This window comes from Lepisosteus platostomus, unplaced genomic scaffold (genome assembly GCF_059453375.1).
Source record: "Lepisosteus platostomus isolate fLepPlt1 unplaced genomic scaffold, fLepPlt1.hap1 Scaffold_72_H1, whole genome shotgun sequence".
NCBI lineage: Eukaryota > Metazoa > Chordata > Actinopteri > Semionotiformes > Lepisosteidae > Lepisosteus > Lepisosteus platostomus.
In genome coordinates, this window is record NW_028291684.1 from 28,028 (window position 1) to 48,343 (window position 20,316).

The 20,316-nt window shown below is 41.1% G+C and overlaps 4 non-coding genes across 4 annotated transcripts; 2 read left to right on the top strand and 2 right to left on the bottom strand.

The window, feature by feature from the left end:
• Positions 1-7,009: 7,009 nt before the first annotated feature.
• On the bottom strand, positions 7,010-7,081 carry trnag-ucc (transfer RNA glycine (anticodon UCC)). Its single transcript has one exon. It is a non-coding gene; the product is annotated as a tRNA-Gly (tRNA).
• A 2,244-nt stretch (positions 7,082-9,325) lies between these two features.
• Positions 9,326-9,467, top strand: LOC148631893 (U4 spliceosomal RNA). The gene has a single exon (XR_015934542.1). It is a non-coding gene; the product is annotated as a U4 spliceosomal RNA (small nuclear RNA).
• Positions 9,468-13,864: 4,397 nt separating this feature from the next.
• Positions 13,865-13,935, top strand: trnag-gcc (transfer RNA glycine (anticodon GCC)). Its single transcript has one exon. It is a non-coding gene; the product is annotated as a tRNA-Gly (tRNA).
• Positions 13,936-19,358: 5,423 nt separating this feature from the next.
• On the bottom strand, positions 19,359-19,500 carry LOC148631895 (U4 spliceosomal RNA). The gene has a single exon (XR_015934529.1). It is a non-coding gene; the product is annotated as a U4 spliceosomal RNA (small nuclear RNA).
• Between the last annotated feature and the right edge of the window lie 816 nt (positions 19,501-20,316).

The following is a 20,316-nucleotide window of genomic DNA, read 5'->3' on the forward strand; positions in this document are numbered from 1 at the left end:
TTCGTTTGTTCGTTTTGTTTTGCTCTGCTTTGCTTTGTTTTGCTTTCCATCGCGTTGGTAAGAGCGTAAATAAAAAGGCGATTCCTGCGTCTACCACTAATGTAAGAGCTATTTCAAGTGCGGCGTGGTGCGGCTTTTCAAATGCTCAACAGGATGACTTCGCATGCACGTGTGCTTTCATGCAGTCGTGTGTGCAACCATGTCTGCTTATGTGCAAACGGGCGTGGTTTCATGTATGCAAAAAACTTTCCTGGGCTCTTCTGAAGCACATAAAATTATTTGGAGATATACATTTGTCTTGTTTTCCTCTTAGGCTCTAGAATTGATAACTTTTTTTTAGGATTCTAGCTTTCTCCCCTTGCAGGCATCGGGCACAGAGGACCTCATGGTTTTCCTAAAAATCTTTTTTTTTGTGTTCCTTGTTGTTCCAAACTTAATTTTAATCACTTTTAATTAGATATTTTATTAAAAATAGTGCAAAAAATGACTAATTTCACTAAAAATAATGTAATATAAAACTGATGTTTTTAACTTTATTGTAGTGTTTTAGAAACTACTATGTCTTCAAAAATGGTTATTTTTCACTCCTAGGAATGAAAGCTGTTGTTATATGATGTTTATTTTCAAATTTTGAAAAAATCAAAGGATTCTAGCTTTCTCCCCTTGCAGGCATTGGACACAGAGAACCTCATGGTTTTCCTAAAAATCATTTGTTATGTTCCCTGGTGTTCCAAACTTAGTTTTAATCAATTTTAATTTGTTATTATGTTAAAAACAGGGTAATAAGTTTCTAATTGGACTATAAATAATGTCATATTGTCTGCTATAAAACTGATGTTTTCATCTCCATTGTAGAGATTCTTGAATCAACTAATAGAGAATTAAAATAAAAAAGGGCATAAGAAGACATTACCAACAACGACCACAAGATGGAGATGTTGTCTAGACATTACCAATAACGACCACAAGATGGAGATATTGTCCAAAGAGGCAAGAAGGGCAAAGCCGCGATAAGGAGATTGCTGTCAGAATGCACATCCGGATCCCAAACAGAATCTCTAGTAAAATATGATCATTTGTGAAACAGGCAAATGAGTGTCAGCTACAATATGATTGCTACATATCTGCATTTGTTGGTTTTTAAGGAGTAAGAGTGCAGGCGGTTTAAACCTGCGATCCAGTGTGTTGAAGTATTTCACAACACTACCCCTAGCACATCAGGAAATAAATCCTCATAATGATTATTGCCCTGGGCATGTACCAAAAAATCAGTGAGCATATACATATATCGCTGTGTTGAAGCTAGAGACACAGAATAAGTGCAAACACATCCTAAATACAGTGTTCCTGCACCTTGACCTCATCCAGAATGTATCGTTTTTTGAAAGCGATTGCTGTCAGAATGCACAACTGAATCCCAAACAGAATCTCTAGTCAAATATGATCATTTGTGAAACAGGCAAATGAGTCTCTCAGGTGCCCATTGCTCATTTTCAGACACATTTATGCAATACTTTCACCATGCGTTGAGCAATAGGGATTAAAGATACCAGAGGTAAGGTTTAAAAGTGATTCTGAGGTGCAACACATCAGCGAAACAGCTAGGCATCTGAAATGCGGGGTTTGAGAGCCCTTCAGGGAACACCGTACCCTAAAGGTACCAGAAGTCCACTAGTATAAGCATTAAGTCACTGTCAGCCCTGTTGCAATGTGATTGCTACATATCTTCATTTCTTTGGTTTTTAAGGAGTAAGAGTGCAGGGGGTCTAAATCTGCGATCCAGTGTGTTGAAGTATTTCACAACACTACCTGTAGCCCGTCTGGAAATAAATCCTCATTCTGATTATTGACCTGGGCATGTACCAATAAATCACTGAGTATATATATATATCACTGTGTTGAAGCTAGAGACCTGTATGTAATAATATGATGCTAAAATGTTATTTTCACATGTAAGAAAACCGGCTCAGGGACGCCAAATATGTAATGTTGCCATAGCAAAATTAAATGTAGTGGCTCTCTGAAGGCACCAGTTCTGTAGGGTTTGGGCATTTACTGAGACAATTATTAATTGTAGCAGTAAATCACAAAGTTGATTCTTTTGATGGCTTTAGAATCCAACCATGTGACATAACTCAAACAACGCGCACACACAGGTACTAATACACGAGGATACATTTATTAATACATAAAATATGCATGTAAACCTAACAGATCTTATCGAGAGGGTTATCAGAATACAAAAGATATATATTCAGTCAGTTACGAAGTGTTACACATATCAAGAGGACATACGTTCAGTATATCATTCATTAAGACCGTTTCGTTAATGAACTTGGTTATAACTTCTACATTAGATACTCAAACAAGTACATAACTCTTAGGAATTAAATTGATATCAACTGGTTGGGATAACAATTGAATTCTCGAGCTGTAATGCATTGAAGTTGAATACTCATCCAATCTTTGGGGATTCAGATCTTCCTGCGGGCACAAAGAAACAGTTGCAGGCTGTTGCTGTCCAATCCGCGCTCTCTGGCTCCGTGCCAGGCTGTGCTGTGCGGCTTGCGATGCTGCGCTGCTGATGCTCACTGTGGGCTTTAACTAGCAAAGTTTGTGCACAGGAGAAAAGATGACTGTGGGTCCCAGCAAGTCAGGAAGAGGACCGGTTCGTTTCTGATGAAGAGCTAGTTCTGAATAGTGATTCAGCTGTCCACAGTTCCGACCTGTTCACGAGGCCTGCTGCTGGTGCTAACCTCGGGTGGATCCTCTGGTTATTCTCTGGCAACCTCCGCTCTAGACTCTTAGAACAAAGGAAAGTTCTGGCACTCGGACACACTGGCCGTTCCGTGGTTGTCCGGGCTGAGTCTCAGGATGGTCAGGAGGCGCGCTGCAAGAATGTCCTGCCCTTGGGAGCCTTCTGCTCCTGGGCCGCCCTGCCCTGGATTTCTCCTTTGAATTCCCTTTAGAATTGTCCACAGAATCCTCTGAATCCTCCCTTCTGAATCTTACTGAATCTCACAGGCTCTCTGTGTTGCCTGTTTTTACCTGGAGGAACTTCAGCTCATTGATTGGCTGAAAGTTCCATGGGCATCAGAGTCCCACGTGGGTTACTCGGCCCTACCAGTCCCTGATTGATTGATCAAGGTGAGATATGAGTCACTTAGTCCTGACACTTAGTAATGCAGTCCAGATGTCCAACTGGCACTCCCTAGACAGATAGGCGCCAATGGATGACCATTGATCATGATAGCCAGGCTTAGCTAAGTGCATCCCCCTTTGGGAGCTGTCCTAGGACCTTAAATCACCCTGCATGAATAGTCTCTCTGTGGCTGCACCACAGAGATGAACAGAGAAATGGGGCCTCATTTGGGAAGGCTCAGAACACTTAATTCTGCCTTATTAATAAGCCTCGCCGCTACACACATATATTAATATAATAAATGATTGCTTATGCTTTATAAACAAATCTAATTAAAATAAAAGCTTAAGTTTTGTATTTATCTTGTACAATAGAACATGATTTTCTTTGTATTTCAATCCCACAAAGTGTCCAAATGACGCACTACATGATATAAGGAAGATTATCACATGCATATCGGTATTATCTTTCTTACGAAAATGCATTCCTTTCATTACCTTTTACTTTTTAAAATGAACTCAAATTGTGTATAATGTAATAATTTAAGTAGAATAGATTCTAATAATATAATGATCCAGTGTGTTGCACTACTTCACTGCTTCACTGCTCTATGCCGTCTGGAAATAAATCCTCAGACTGCTTACTGCCCTGGGCATGTACCAATGAATTACAGGAGCACATCTATTTCTCACTGCGTTGAAGCAGGAGACACACAGTCTCTGCAAACACATCCTAAATACAGTGTTCCAGCACCTTTGACCTCATCCAGAACGTATCATTTCTTGAAAGGGATTGCTGTCCGAATGCACATCTGAATCCCAAACAGAATCTCTAGTAAAATACGATCATTTGTGAAACAGGCAAATGACTGTCTCAGGGGCCCATTCCTCATTGTCAGACATATGAATGCAATGCTTTCACCGTGCATTGAGCAATAGGGATTAAAAACACAGCAGGTAAGGTTAGATGTCATGTTCTATGATCATTTCTTTCAGCATTAGGGACTAAATATACTAAACGTATGATACTAAAATGTTATTTTCACATATATTAATGTAATAAATGATTGCTTATGCTTTATAAATAAATCTAATTAAAATAAAAGCTTAAGTTTTGTATTTATCTTGTCCCATAGAACATGATTTTCTTTGTATTTCAAGCCCACAAAGTGTCCTTTGATCTCTATTCTGTGGTAATCCACGATGACCCCGTTCTTCAGGTGATTCATCATGTCCTCCCTCGCCTGTTGAGAGGCCACCTGATCTCTTCTGCCATGGCGTGCTTCATACACGCCCTCTTGAAGTGAGCAGGAAGCTGATCAAAAGTATTCAGGCACATCTTGCACACCAGGGGAATCCTCGCGTGTTTCCTTTGAAAATAAATAATACCATCTGTGTATAGAAACAAGCTAAGACTGATTTCTTAAATTATCCTTAAAATTCTCTCTCATAGTTTGAGCATAATGATTTTATTGCATTTATATAAGAATTGCTCATTGCTCCTAAATAAATAATGGTCTCAGTCACAGACTTTCCAATAGAAGCCATTGTGGAGTTCAGCAACTGCAGGTCCTAGAAGTGGGGAAGGAATTTTAAAAGAGAAATTGAATTACAATACAGAAGGAATGGCTGAGGGTTCACTGAAATGTATAAATATACAAATTCCAAAGACTGAGTCCATATAGAAACAACTACTTTTCATTTTCAGTATAAGAAAAAAAAAACTATCTTCCAAAGCATCATAAAATTGTCCCTTCTTCCAGACCCTACTTCTCTCTTGTAGTAGTACAGCAGACCTTTCCAGGTGAGCAGATCACAGAGTCCGAAATGAGCTTCCTCCATCAAGCAAAGTACCTGAACATGACTCTGTCTTCATAAAAGCGCCCCTGTAATAAAGAAATTAAATCCAAAATCAAGAGGGCAGTTGCCTACTGAAATACAAGAAGTCATCAATTTTAACCTAGCAACACATTAAAGGCTGCATCTATACAAGTGCGATTCTAGAAATGCTCACCAGATTACGTTTTAAGAAGGAACTGCGCCTCAGGTTCCGCAGAGATCTTAACTCGGATGGCAGGATTCAGAGTCCGGAGTGTGGACTGATGGCAGAACGGAGGGTCCACATACTGTGGATCCCTCAGTGATCTTCCGCGTATTCAAACCGCCAGCGTGTGACTCCCCTGTCCCTGTGACCTCATTGCTCTGCTCTCTCCTCTGTGCAGCCGAGCCCGACTCACGGTAAAGTGAAAAAAAAGATGCCCTCAACGTGAGATTTACTCTGGAGCGAGGATAGATGTTACCTTTTTATCATTTAACAGGATGTATGTGATGTGGCGACTAGGTTCAATTTTGTATCCTCTTTAAAAGATTAAGGACTGGGGTGAGCGTGATTTACCACCCTTTCAGCTAAGAACCCGACTTGCGCACCGTTTAAGCTGCATAGACTCGGTCGTTTAACTCTTCTCCGTTAGCAGGGTTAAGGTTAAAGAAAAAAAAATAGCTGACTCCTTTTTTTTGCCAGCCGCTAGCGCTGATTAGCAAGGCTTGTATTTCATGTTTTGCAAGTTGCATCCATTTTAAGAAAAACAAGTCGCGTTAAAGACAGGGAATGAATACTTGCATTTAATTAAGTCTAGCCGTAGGCGGGGATCTCCTGTTTACTAGACAGGCGCTTTAACCAACTAAGCCACGGCGCCCCAGGAGTGTTGTCCTTTTGCAGCCACTTGGACACACCACTCAGACACATCTGCATTCGGTGTGTGCGCCGCCTGCTCGCTGAGCAAGTTGCCACCTTTACATACAATAGCAACATCGACACCAAGAGAAAGGATGACAAATGGCTTTTATCTGGAACTTTTCATGTCCAAGGAGCTCAATGTGCTTTCTGTGTACAACAGGGCCACTGAACTCCACACTGGCCACTGAACCACAGCAGTGGCTTGCTGGCTTGACATCTCCCAAGGAAAATGTTGAAATCACATGTGGAACAGGAAAATGACCCTCGAGTACGTGGGGAAAAAAAGAAAAAGATCATCTGGAGCGCGCCAACCCATGTCCGGACAGCCCAGTTGCGTCGACAAGGTGGCTGAGTGGTTAAGGTGATGGATTGCTAGTCCATTGTGCTCTGCAGGCATGGGTTCGAATCCCATTCTCATCGCTCTCCATGTCTGACATGTGTGCCTGTTCGACATCGGCCCTCCTGTTGTTTGCTCCGGTGCTAGAGCCGTACATTTTCTAGCAGTGGCTGAACATGGTATAGTAGGCCAACGTCGGTATCGAGCAGTGACAGTAACAGTACTTACTGCGCCCCATAAGAAATCGTTTGTCCCTGTTCAAAAGAGATTGTGCGATGTCCTGCGGCGTTCGTAAAGCAAACCTTTGACAGTTTGAAAAGAGGAATTTATTCTGCTTCCTGTGCGTGCAGTAGTTACAAAGTTGAACGTCTTTACACGATCTGCTGCAGTTTTCAGTGGGCGGGCTTTGTCAGATGGCTTGAAAAAACGCACTGTGTTTCGGCTCGGGAAACATCATGAGCAGTGTCCTGCATGTTTTCTGTGTATAGCTGTCTTTTAACGCATACAAAATTCATTCGAAATCATTGATTTCTCCAATTAACAAGGGTCCCTTTTTGAACCTGCCAGAAGCATTCTTTCAATGTTACAGATTTACTCCGGGGAAAGCCAGCACGACATTGAGAGTAGCTCAAGCTTTCAGCACCCGTATCGGACTGCGTGTATGCAGACACCGCTCAGAATCCCCTGTAAGATTCTCCCTCAATTCCGTTTTTCAGTGCTTTAGCTCTTTCAAAAGGCTTCGCTTTGCTAGTCACAATCCAAGGCTCATGACAGCATTTGAAAACATTCGCCACTGCGTTGGCCGGGAATCAAACCCGGGTCAACTGCTTGGAAGGCAGCTATGCTCACCACTATACCACCAACGCACACCCACAGGAAGCCTGCAGGACACCACCAGAGAATGCTTTTTTTAATTTTTTTTTTATTAAACAGAATTTACAAATACAAATACAACAAGAGGATCAGAGTCATGTACAAGAGAAAAAAAACGCAGCAGAAAAAAGCATTTAACTACCAGAGGTAATTAAGTAATTATGTGATCAAATTGTATATTTTACACGTATCATATTTTCCTTGCTTTAATATTTCTCAATTATTTATAAACTTTAGTTTCAACATGCATGCGTTTCCTGTAAAAAATAAAACTCAGCACACAGTTTTTCTTTTAACAACATTTCGAGTACCTCTGGCATTCATGAAAAAGACATACACAAAAGCAAATAACTAACTCTAAGACTGTCTAAACTATTGAGTTTTTCAAAGAACCAGAACTATAACAGTCCTTAACACTTAACTACACCATTCCAAACTAACACTAAAGAAACACTAGTATATACTGGTATAACAAATATAACCAAACATAATCATTAACTGAGCAGTCACTGGGAGCAAATCTCCTTCCCGTCCACAAAGGCCCTCGCTCCCACAAAGTAGGCTCTCCTCCCCTCTCTTCTGGCAGCTTCAACCTGGGGCCACAGCTGGTTCCTGGTGCTCCTGTCCGCGGCAGACAGGTCCTCTGCAAACCTCAGTTTGTTCCCATTCAAATACTCATTCCCCCTCGCCGCTCGCCACAGCATGTCCCTCGCCGTCCTCTTGGTGAACTGTATTATAATCGATCTGGGGCGCACTTGCCCAGACATGTTCGCTCTCCCGAGCCTGTGAACAAAGTCAATGGCCGATATTACGTCCTCCTGGTCCGGCAGGGTCCTTTTACAGATACCCTTCACTGTTGCAACAAGGTCCTTATCACGTTCCTCTTTAACTCCAAATAATTTTAAATTCCATCATCGACGGTATCTATCTACATCGTTCACTTTCAATTCAAGTTCTTTAATATGCTTTTCTTGTTTGGTATTTACTTGTTTAAGAACTTTTACTTCACTCTTTAAGTCTTCAACCTCTTTAAACACACAGTCCATGGACTTTTTAAGACTTTCGATTTCGACTGTATTAGATCAAATCATTTCCTTCAGCTCACCCATGCTCTGTGCCATCATGTTGAAGATGTTGGTCTGGAGCTCCTCCAGCGTCAGGTCGCCCCTTCCTCTCTTGGCTGCCGGGGTTTTCACAGGTGTGCTGGGCAGGGACTCCGGCTCTTCCTCTGGCAGCTGAGTCTCACTTGGGCTGCGAACGCTCGCGTACGAGCGCATCTCCAGCACTCTTTCCACGTCCCCTCCAGCTGCTTCACTTTTCCCTTTAGTTGCCATCAATTTTCTTGTAGTGCTATACATATACGATTGAGGTTTCTTAGACTTCTCCTTCGAAGACCCAGCACTCTCTTTTGTTTTCCCAGTGTTACTCATATCGAAATTCTTAAACCTAAAAAAAATCGTTTTTTTTTCTTTCAATTATAACTGAAGTTTAAACAAGTAGTGTTAAGTCCTTATTTTTCTGTAGTCAAAAAAAGCAAAAATTAACATTCAGGTCATGAAAAACTCAAAAAAAATCCTCAACCACTAAACTTTACCTCCCACCTGAGCGCCATCTTGAACGCCCCTACCACCAGAGAATGCTCACGATTTCGGAAGCTGTCTCCGGGACGTGCTGATTCCACACATCCTGAATAAATCATGATATTGTTAGTTGCTGTAGCTAGACGTTCAAATGAGTTTCATGGCCAGATGGACTGTTTCCTCCAGCGGTATAGTATTGCAGTGAGACAGCACGATGCCTGCAAGACTATGTCACGCTAAACGCCACAGATTGTGTTTGTCCATTCATGTCAGTCATCCTGCAGCCACGGGAAGTGGGACACAAACATGCCGCAATGCTTTCAAGACGTTAGGATTTGTTTGTGCAACATCCGAGAAGAGTACTTGTGGCTTGAATGTGAACTGTACGTGCCCGCCCCCTTTCCTCTGTAGTGCATGAGTTCCTCCCGGCATGCCCTTCGTCATTGTTCTGTCATCTTGTATTTAAAGGGTTGTATTTCTGCTGCTGAAAAGAATCAACGGGTTTCTTTGTTCCCAACGGAGCCCTTGTCTGTCATGAAATTCTTCAAAACCTCAAGCTAGAAGAAGACGACAAATATGAAGCGTTACAGCAACGACATGCCATGAGACGATTGATAACGTTTTCCATAGGATCCCCGCGGTTGCCTGGCAACCGTCAGCTTTGCGCAGTGGCAGCATCGTAGCCTGTGAAGTTTAGCCGAGGCGGGATTATTGCTAGTTGAAAACTTTTCCCAATACCCCGCTTCCGCCGGTTTGCAGTACAATCGGCGAAAGCAATTTTTGACAGTCTCGTTAGAGACTGAGCAAGGTGTTTAAAGACAGATTTGGTCATGGTGACATCATGGTAGAAAGAAGCGAGCTTGTTCCCAGTGGGCATTGATTCGTCGAATATACGTATATTTACGGTGAAATTACGGCTATACGTATATATACGTCGCCTCGAAGTATAATCAACGTCGAATTGCAACCGTAAAATTGACGACATTAACAAACACATATATAACGTCGAAAACACATCTAACACAGTGCCTGAGGCTTTTTACTGTATGTATCGCGTGTGCCGCAACTAGGAGTATACGGCACTCTGCACAGTGTACGAAGTAAATTATTTTCGCAGCAATTAATTTACACGTGTATAATAAATATAGTAAATATAATAAATTAATTACTGCGAAAATAATTTACTTCGTACACTGTGCAGAGTGCCGTATACTCCTAGTTGCGGCACACACGATACATACAGTAAAAAGCCTCAGGCACTGTGTTAGATGTTTTTTCGACGTTATATATGCGTTTATTCATGTCGTCGATTTTACGGTTGCAATTCGACGTTGATTATACGTCGAGGCGACGTATATATACGTATAGCCGTAATTTCGCCGTAAATATACGTATATTCGACGAATCAATGCCCACAGCTTGGCATACAAGGGTTTTGCTGAGGGGGTCTTGCCACCTGCCTGAAAAAAAACAGTAAAATGTTTGAGTGCCTATAGAGTTTCTATTTTTATTTTCTTGACAAAAGTCCCCCATCAGTGCGCGGTGCCCGAGGAAAAATCTGTAGGGGGGCGTCTGAAATTCTGAGGGGGGAGTGATATTTCGGTTGAAACGGAGCTGTACGGTGCAGCTACCCAAATGAAATCTCGCAGCTATGCCATTGATTAGTGCTTCATGATAGAAGATAACGACTAGCAATCTGGTATTTGCGATGAAGTTCAGTTTCACATTTTTCGTCACTCTCAACGTTTGTATTGCCTGGAGCGAAAAGTACCATAAGCGTTCATTTTTGCAGCTACATGGACGTTCTGAATCGTTAAGAAAAAAATGTTGTAAAACCAACAGAAAGCACAGACTGCTATAACTAGTCCTAGTTATATAACGATTTTAAGTATAATGATAAACTACTGCAAGGAATCGGTCCACCTGAGCAAACAGGATCGTAATGTTGACACTCAATAATATGTGCAGTTCCTGGACGGATAGCCCTCCTGCCCATCAAACAGACTGAGTGACTGTTCGTGTCATTTAGTGTTGTCTGACCATTGACAAAGTACAACTATTTTTTTAGGGTGCAAATTAAGTTAGGTAAATCTTTTTGCCCAAAACTGAAGGGGCGACATTCCCCCCTCCCCCCTTGATGCCAGGCCTGTCCCCATCCTATTCCATAATGTCATTATATATAATACCATACAACAGTGACCGATCCTTAATATTTGCATGCGTTAAAATTGCACATCAGCTCATAGCAGCGATGTATTATCAATGTTAAATTTCAACCATAATATCGACAACATTAATAAACGCATACGTTGAGAAAATATCGAACCCATCATATTTTCCGGTTATATACCACAATGCATTGCTAGTATTCGTTGGTCACCATTTTGGACACGTTTTTCAAACGTAGAAGTATATCCGAAAATATCTCAGCAATCCTCTTTTGACGAGTAAGTATGAACAATAATAATACTATCTGAATACATACAGATCTTTCTTAATATTATTTTGATTAAAATAGTATGTGAATTAGCAAAAAAAATGGCACATAAAATAGTGTGAATGGGGAAGATGACACAAAATCGTTTTGCCGTTTCTCTTATTCTTATTCTATGTTGTACTTTCAAACTTTGGGTACTCTTTAATTAGGACAGACTTTATTGCTCAACTGCTATGATGCAAGCCAAATTTTATACATTTATTTCAGCTTTGAGCTTAGTAAACCGTTCATTTTTTAGATTATACTAAAGAAGATATTAATCATCATTTATTTGGGAAGTAATATTATATAATTTTCTCCTAGCTGCGGTGCTGAAGTCCCACCCTACATCAACAGAAAAAGAAATAAAGGAGCACGCAATGTGTTACTTGAAGAATGCATATGCAAGGCAGGGGGCCAAGAGATCTGGACTCTGAAAATAATAGGTTTTTGGTTCTAACTGTTAGGACAATTAGACAGGGTTTGCAAATAGTGGACAAAAATCGTCTTAACTTCCATTGTAATATTTTATATTTTATGTAATATTTTTTTCTTGGAAATATAGAAGTTGTACATTTTAAAATGTATATTTGAATCAAAATGTGGTTTTGAGTTAGTGTGTTAATGTAATTAGTTTTGTGTTTGTCATTACTATACTGTATATTGCCATGTTACCAGAATTTGTAGCTGAAGTTTAAGACTAGTTGTGTTTTTATGATTATTGCCCATATGTTGATTGTTGATTGATTGTATACAATGTATAATTTGAAATACATATGTTTCAGGTGTGAATGTGTATTTTCAGAATACATTTCTAAACCTAATCATTGGCTTGTTTTACTTGTTTCTACACCTATAAAATCTATCTTTGATGTATAATAGACCTCTACCCATATACGTATAATAGACCTCTAATGTTATCCGTATAATAGACCTCTAACCATATACGTATAATAGACCTCTAAAGTTATACGTATAATAGACCTCTAACCATATACGTATAATAGACCTCTAAAGTTATCCGGAACTCCAACCATATATGTATAATAGTCCTCTAAATTTATCCGTATAATAGAACTCCAACCATTTATGTATAATGAACGTCTAAATATAGACGTATAATTGACGTTTAACTTTAGACGTATATTAGAATTTCATTCTAGACGAATTGTAGACCACATTTAGACGTCTAAGATATGCGTTTAATAGACGTATATTATACGTCTTTTGCCCAATGGGTTACGTCTCAACAGAAACGCTCTTTCAGCGTTATGCAGAGAACATCGTCTGTCGAGATCACTTTTGAGTCAGCGCGAAACGCCGTGTGCTGTCAGTTTGATTTCATATTGCTCGTAGCGGCGCCCGGCTTTTGTCTGTCAAACGTTAGGTTGCGCTTCTTCATGCTGCATCGTCGGCATGAGTGGAGCTTTATAAACGTCTGTACTTACTGCGCCCCATAAGAAATCGTTTGTCCCCGTTCAAAAGAGATTGTGCGATGTCCTGCAGCAAACCTTTGACAGTTTGAAAAGAGGAATTTATTCTGCTTCCTGTGCGTGCAGTAGTTACAAAGTTGAACGCCTTTACACGATCTGCTGCAGTTTTCAGTGGGCGGGCTTTGTCAAATGGCTTGGAAAAACGCACTGTGTTTCGGCTCGGGAAACATCATGAGCAGTGTCCTGCATGTTTTCTGTGTATAGCTGTCTTTTAACGCATACAGAATTCATTCGAAATCATTGATTTCTCCAATTAACAAGGGTCCCTTAAAGGATGAGTCAAAGTAACGTCTAATCGGATTAGTTTCCTTAGAGCTGGTTCAGAGTTTGCTCAAGAGTTTACCTTTCACAGATGCGCAAAGAAGAATGTTGGGGGTGCACGCTTCAAGGCGCCTTACAGCTGTAGGGAGTGATTCGAGACGATTCATGGCGTGTGCTCGTTCCCATATATCGTACGACCCGGGATGCAGTGCTAGGATGACGTACAATACCGCTTGGGCACGTAACGGCGTTATATGCAAGTGCAGGACGTGAGGGTTTTCGTTTGTTTGTTTTGTTTTGCTCTGCTTTGCTTTGTTTTGCTTTCCATCGCGTTGGTAAGAGCGTAAATAAAAAGGCGATTCCTGCATCTACCACTAATGTAAGAGCTATTTCAAGTGCGACGTGGTGCGGCTTTTCAAATGCTTGTGGGCATTTCTCTGTTGTTGATTCTTTTTTTGTGTGTAACAAAGTGGCATTTTCATGTCCGGACGGGGAGACTTTATCATTCCGACATGAAGCCACCCTTAAGTCCTCTGAGGCGTGTCTGTCTGCAAGGCTTGTATTTTGGAAATGTTTTTTTGAAACGGAGAACGACTTTGAAATAGGCTTCCGCCGGCGCCTCGCGATCCAGGTAAGATTGTAGCAAGAACGCAGCTGCGGTGGGGCTTGCTGTAGTCGTGGCTGAGTGGTTAAGGCGATGGACTAGAAATTCATTGGGGTCTCCCCGCACAGGTTCCAATCCTGCCGACTACGTTGTCCGCCTTCAGTCGGTGTGTTTCGGCACAAGCAAAGAAGCGCGCCTCTTTGCTGTTCCTGGTGGTTTTAAAACGCCCAATCGCTTGTACCCGCTGCCTTGGAAATAAGTTCTTCAGCGTCCGCAAATGGCATTTTGCAGCTGGAAGCATATGTCGACGCGTTTTGCACAGAGCACCAAAAAAGCGTCTTTTTTGAAGGCCCAGGCACTGAGCATTGGTGGTTCAGTGGTAGAATTCTCGCCTGCCACGCGGGAGGCTCGGGTTCGATTCCCGGCCAATGCAGTGGCTTTTGCAGCGAGCGGCTCCATCACTTGCATCCCCTTGCAACTCGCAACTGAAAACCCACTGAAGCTAAGCAGGTGTGAGCCAGGTCAGTACCTGGATGAGGATGAGCTACAGGGAAAAACAAAGCTTCCAGCTGGAAGCGGTGTTAATGGTGCCGGCGGGGGGGCGCTCACCCTGAGGTCTGTGCGGGTCCCAATGCCCCAGTATAGTGACGGAGATGCTGTGTTGTAAAAGGGCGCTGTCTTTTGGATGAGATGTAAAACCGAGGTCACAGCGCTCTGTGGTCATTCAAAATGACCACCAAAACCTTTGACAAAAGCTCTTGGTAATTGATGGTCTTCAATAATGCTTCTCCTTTAGGTACATTTTAAATCAGCTGAAAAATGCTGTGAAATGGGGGGGCACTTCAGGCCAGTGTAGGATTTGGGTTACAAGAACCATGAAACTGCACGAGAAAGCCCGTACACTGAATTACACGGCTTTCTATTCAAAGGAGGACAAAAGAAATTCCCTGAGTTTGATTTTTTGCAGCACAGAGAGGAGCACTGTCGTGAGGCCGGTTAGCTCAGTTGGTTAGAGCGTGGTGCTAATAACGCCAAGGTCGCGGGTTTTAGCCCTGTACGGGCCAGGTCTAGGTCCAGGTCCCTGTTTGTGAAACAGGCAAATGACTGTCTCAGGGGCCCATTCCTCGTTCTCAAGACACATGTATGCAGTATGTACACCGTGCATTGAGCAATAGGGACTGAATACACCACAGGTAAGGTTAGAAGTCATTCTGAGGTGCCACATGTGAGGGATACAGCTAGGCATCCGAAATGTAGGGTTTGAGACCCTTCAGGAGTACTGCATCCTTTGAGACAGACCCTGTTAAACAAATGATCATTTCTTTTGGCATTAGGGACTAAATATACTAAACATATGATGCTAAAATGTTATTTTCACATATATTAATGTAATAAATGATTGCTTATGCTTTATAAACAAATCTAATTCAAATAAAAGCTTAAGTTTTGTATTTATCTTGTACCATAGAACGTGATTTTCTTTGTATTTCAAGCCCACAAAGTGTCCAAATGACGCACTACATGATATAAGGAAGATTATCACATGCATATCGGTATTATCTTTCTTATGAAAATGCATTCCTTTCATTACCTTTTACTTTTTAAAATGAACTCAAATTGAGTATAATGTAATAATTTAAGTAGAATAGATTCTAATAATATAATGATCCAGTGTTTTGCACTACTTCACTGCTTCACTGCTGTATGCCATCTGGAAATAAATCCTCAGACTGCTTACTGCCCTGGGCATGTACCAATAAATTAAAGGAGCACATCTGTTTATCACTGCGTTGAAGCAGGAGACACACAGTCTCTGCAAACACATCCTAGATACAGTGTTCCAGCACCTTTGACCTCATCCAGAACGTATCATTTCTTGAAAGGGATTGCTGTCCGAATGCACATCTGAATCCCAAACAGAATCTCTAGTAAAATACGATCATTTGTGAAACAGGCAAATGACTGTCTCAGGGGCCCATTCCTCATTGTCAGACACATGTATGGAATGCTTTCACCGTGCATTGAGCAATAGGGATTAAAAACACCGCAGGTAAGGTTAGATGTCATGTTCTATGATCATTTCTTTCAGCATTAGGGACTAAATATACTAAACGTATAATGCTAAAATGTTATTTTCACATATATTAATGTAATAAATGATTGCTTATGCTTTATAAACAAATCTAATTAAAATAAAAGCTTAAGTTTTGTATTTATCTTGTACCATAGAACATGATTTGCTTTGTATTTCAAGCCCACAAAGTGTCCAAATGTTCTATGATCATTTCTTTCATCATTAGGGACTAAATATACCAAACGTATGATGCTAAAATCCTGAAAAAAGGATGTGCTCCATCTCGTCAGTAGATTGGATTCCAAAACTGATTTGGGTCAATATACATTACCTTTGAAATTAAAGTACAGTCTACTGTAGGGAACCATCAACTTAGAAAGCATTGGCCTTCCCTGGGGGTCAGGTAGGTGCAAAAGATAAACCTTTATCCTATCTTTATCTTAAGATAAGTGGCCAAGCAGTATTTTTCCAAGTTTCACCAAGCACATCATGTTGCCATAGTAGACAAAGTTCTATAAAATGTTAAATAACTTTTAAAAAAAGTATCTTGGTCTTACAGTACTGTACAAGGTGAATTAAACTGTCCCTGGTAATAAAAAGTAATTAGAAGCATCTCAGAAACTTTATCTCTAGAAACATTAGCTGTTTTATATCATGTAATTTAGTGTGATGTTGTCAGAATTCAAGGACATTATCACACACAGAAATTGGTTCAGTTAAATCTAAAAAACACAGCTAAACATGGGTTTAAATGTAACAGAAGTCTCACCTCTTGTCAAAAGATTTAATTCAAGAAGCGATGTAATAAATGATTGCTTATGCTTTATAAAGAAGCTTAAGTTTTGTATTTATCTTGTACCATAGAACATGATTTTCTTTGTATTTGAAGCCCACAAAGTGTCCAAATGATGCACTACATGATATAAGGAAGATTATCACATGCATGTCGGTATTATCTTTCTTATGAAAATGCATTCCTTTCATTACCTTTTACTTTTTAAAATGAACTCAAATTGTGTATAATGTAATAATTTAAGTAGAATAGATTCAGGTAGGAAATATAGAGTCATGATGTTTATGGCTGACATCATTTCACATGGGTGAATTTTAAGCTAAGAAATAAAAACATTTACAATGAAGATACCATTGCTTAATTTTAAATGCCTTTAAAAAATAAATACCTCCTGAGAATAATTTGCCACTCCCAGATCCTTGGTAAGGTACTGTTTGAATCCAATCAGGAGAGGAGCATCCAGGGAGTGCTTTCTATAGAGTCCAGCTTGGGCCACTCTCTTCCGGCCTGCTGATACTTTTTAACTACTCAGGGCCTGTAAGGATATAAAACACCGGTTTAAACATTTTATACCTATAAGACAAATTAGAATTTTAGTAAAAAATAGATACATCTGAAAAATAAAAAAGTCTTACTGCTGATAGAGTTCTTCAGAGCTCACATCTTCCCCTTCCTTATCCGCTTCTGTTTCAGTTTCTAGAGCAGCCTCTGGCATCTCTTCCTCCTGGACAGCGGCCTCTTGCTCAGGGCCGCTGGAATGCAGGTAGATTCTTTTCAACATGCTTTTACATAATATGTTGTAACAATGATTTCAAAAAGAAACTACAGAAGCCTTACAGATTAAAAATATCTCACCTTGCCAATGTGTCTTCAGGCTTCCCATGTACAAAAAGGCCCAAGGACTCTAGCAGTCTTACAACCACTATCCTGTTTGCCTCACCAGACACGATCTCTATTCTGTGGTAATCCACGATGACCCCGTTCTTCAGGTGATTCATCATGTCCTCCCTCGCCTGTTGAGAGGCCATCCTGATCTTTTCTGCCGTGGCGTGCTTCATACACGCCCTCTTCAAGTGAGCAGGAAGCTGATCAAGAGTATTCAGGTACATCTTGCACACCAGGGGAATCCGCGCGGGTTTCCTTTGAAAATAAATAATACCATCTGTGTATAGAAACAAGACTGATTTCTTAAATTATCCTTAATTTTCTCTCTCATAGTTTGAGCATAATGATTTTATTGCATTTATATAAGAATTGCTCATTGCTCCTAAATAAATAATGGTTTCATAAAAAAGTGAACACTTACTTGGTCTCAGTCACAGACTTTCCAATAGAAGCCATTGTGGAGTTCAGCAACTGCAGGTCCTAGAAGTGGGGAAAGAATTTTAAAAGAGAAATTGAATTACAATACAGAAGGAATGGCTGAGGGTTCACTGAAATATATAAATATACAAATTCCAAAGACTGAGTCCATATAGAAACAACTTCCTTTCATTTTCAGTATAAGAAAAAAAAACATTATCTTCCAAAGCATCATAAAATTGTCCCTTCTTCCAGACTCTACTTCTCTCTTGTAGTAGTATAGCAGACCTTTCCAGGTGAGCAGATCACAGAGTCCGAAATGAGCTTCCTCCATCAAGCAAAGTACCTGAACATGACTCTGTCTTCATAAAAGCGCCCCTGTAATAAAGAAATTAAATCCGAAATCAAGAGGGCAGTTGCCTACTGAAATACAAGAAGTCATCAATTTTAACCTAGCAACACATTAAAGGCTGCATCTATACAAGTACGATTCTAGAAATGCTCACCAGATTACGTTTTAAGAAGGAACTGCGCCTCAGGTTCCGCCGAGATCTTAACTCGGATGGCAGGATTCAGAGTCCGGAGTGCGGACTGATGGCGCACGGAGGGTCCATATACTGTGGATCCCTCAGTGATCTTCCGCATATTCAAACCGCCAGCGTGTGACTCCCCTGTCCCCGTAACCTCATTGCTCTGCTCTCTCCTCTGTGCAGCTGAGCCCGACTCACGGTAAAATGGAAAAAAATATGCCCTCGACGTGAGATTTATTCTGGAGCGAGCCAGTGTTGCGCATAGCTGCCTTCAAAGCAGTTAACCCAGGTTCGATTCCCGGCCAACGCAGTTGCGAATGTTTTCAAATGCTGTCATGAGCCTTGGATTGTGACTAGCAAAGCGAAGCCTTTTGAAAGAGCTAAAGCACTGCAAAACGGAATTGAAGGAGAATCTTACAGGGGATTCTGAGCAGTGTCTGCATACATGCAGTCAGATAAAGGTGCTGAAAGCTTGAGCTACTCTCAATGTCATGCTGCCCTTCCCCGGAGTAAATCTGTTACATTGAAAGAATGCTTCTGGCAGGTTCAAAAAGGGACCCTTGTTAATTGGAGAAATCAATGATTTCGAATGAATTCTGTATGCGTTAAAAGACAGCTATACACAGAAAACATGCAGGACACTGCTCATGATGTTTCCCGAGCCGAAACACAGTGCGTTTTTCCAAGCCATTTGACAAAGCCCACCCACTGAAAACTGCAGCAGATCATGTAAAGACGTTCAACTTTGTAACTACTGCACGCACAGGAAGCAGAATAAATTCCTCTTTTCAAACTGTCAAAGGTTTGCTTTGCGAACGCTGCAGGACATCGCACAATCTCTTTTGAATGGGGACAAACGATTTCTTATGGGGCGCAGTAAGTACAGACGTTTAAAATGCTCCACTCATGCCGACGATGCAGCATGAAGAAGCGCAACCTAACGTTTGACAGACAAAAGCCAGGCGCCGCTATGAGCAATATGAAATCATACTGACAGCACACGGCGTTTCGCGCTGACACAAAAGTAATCTCGACAGACGCTGTTCTCTGCATAAAGCTGAAAGAGCTAAAGAGCGTTTCTGTTGACACGTAACAAGCTCGTTTCTTTCTACCATGATATCACCGTGACCAAATCTGTCTTTAAACACCTTGCTCAGTCTCTGATGAGACTGTCAAAAATTGCTTTCGCCGATTGTATTGCAAACCGGCGGAAGCGGGGTATTGGGAAAAGTTTTCAACTAGCAATAATCGCGCCTCGGCTAAACCTCACAGGCTACGATACTGCCACTGCGCAAAGCTGACGGTTGCCAGGCAACCGCGGGGATCCTATGGAAATCGTTATCGATCGTCTCATGGCATGTCGTTGCTATAACGCTTCATATTTGTCGTCTTCTTCTTCTTCTAGCTTGAGGTTTTGAAGAATTTCATGACAGACAAGGGCTCCGTTGGGAACAAAGGGCGTTGTGAGAAAACCGTTGCTTATTTTCAGCAGCAGAAATACAACCCTTTAAATACAAGATGACAGAACAATGACGAAGGGCATGCCGGGAGGAACTCATGCACTACAGAGGAAAGGGGGCGGGCACGTACAGTTCACATTCAAGCCACAAGTACTCTTCTTGGATGTTGCACAAACAAATCCTAACGTCTTGAAAGCATTGCAGCATGTTTGTGTCCCACTTCCCGTGGCTGCGGGACGACTGACACGAACGGACAAACACAATCTGTGGCGTTTAGCGTGACATAGTCTTGCAGGCATCGTGCTGTCTCACTGCAATATTATACCGCTGGAGGAAACAGTCCATCTGGCCATGAAACTCATTTGAACGTCTAGCTACAGCAACTAACAATATCATGATTTATTCAGGATGTGTGGAATCAGCACGTCCCGGAGACAGCTTCCGAAATCGTGAGCATTCTCTGGTGGTAGGGGCGTTCAAGATGGCGCTCAGGTGGGAGGTAAAGTTTAGTGGTTGGGGAGTTTTTTTGAGTTTTTCATGACCTGAATGTTAATTTTTGCTTTTTTTGACTACAGAAAAATAAGGACTTAACACTAGTTGTTTAAACTTCAGTTATAATTGAAAGAAAAAACGATTTTTTTTTTGGTTTAAAAAG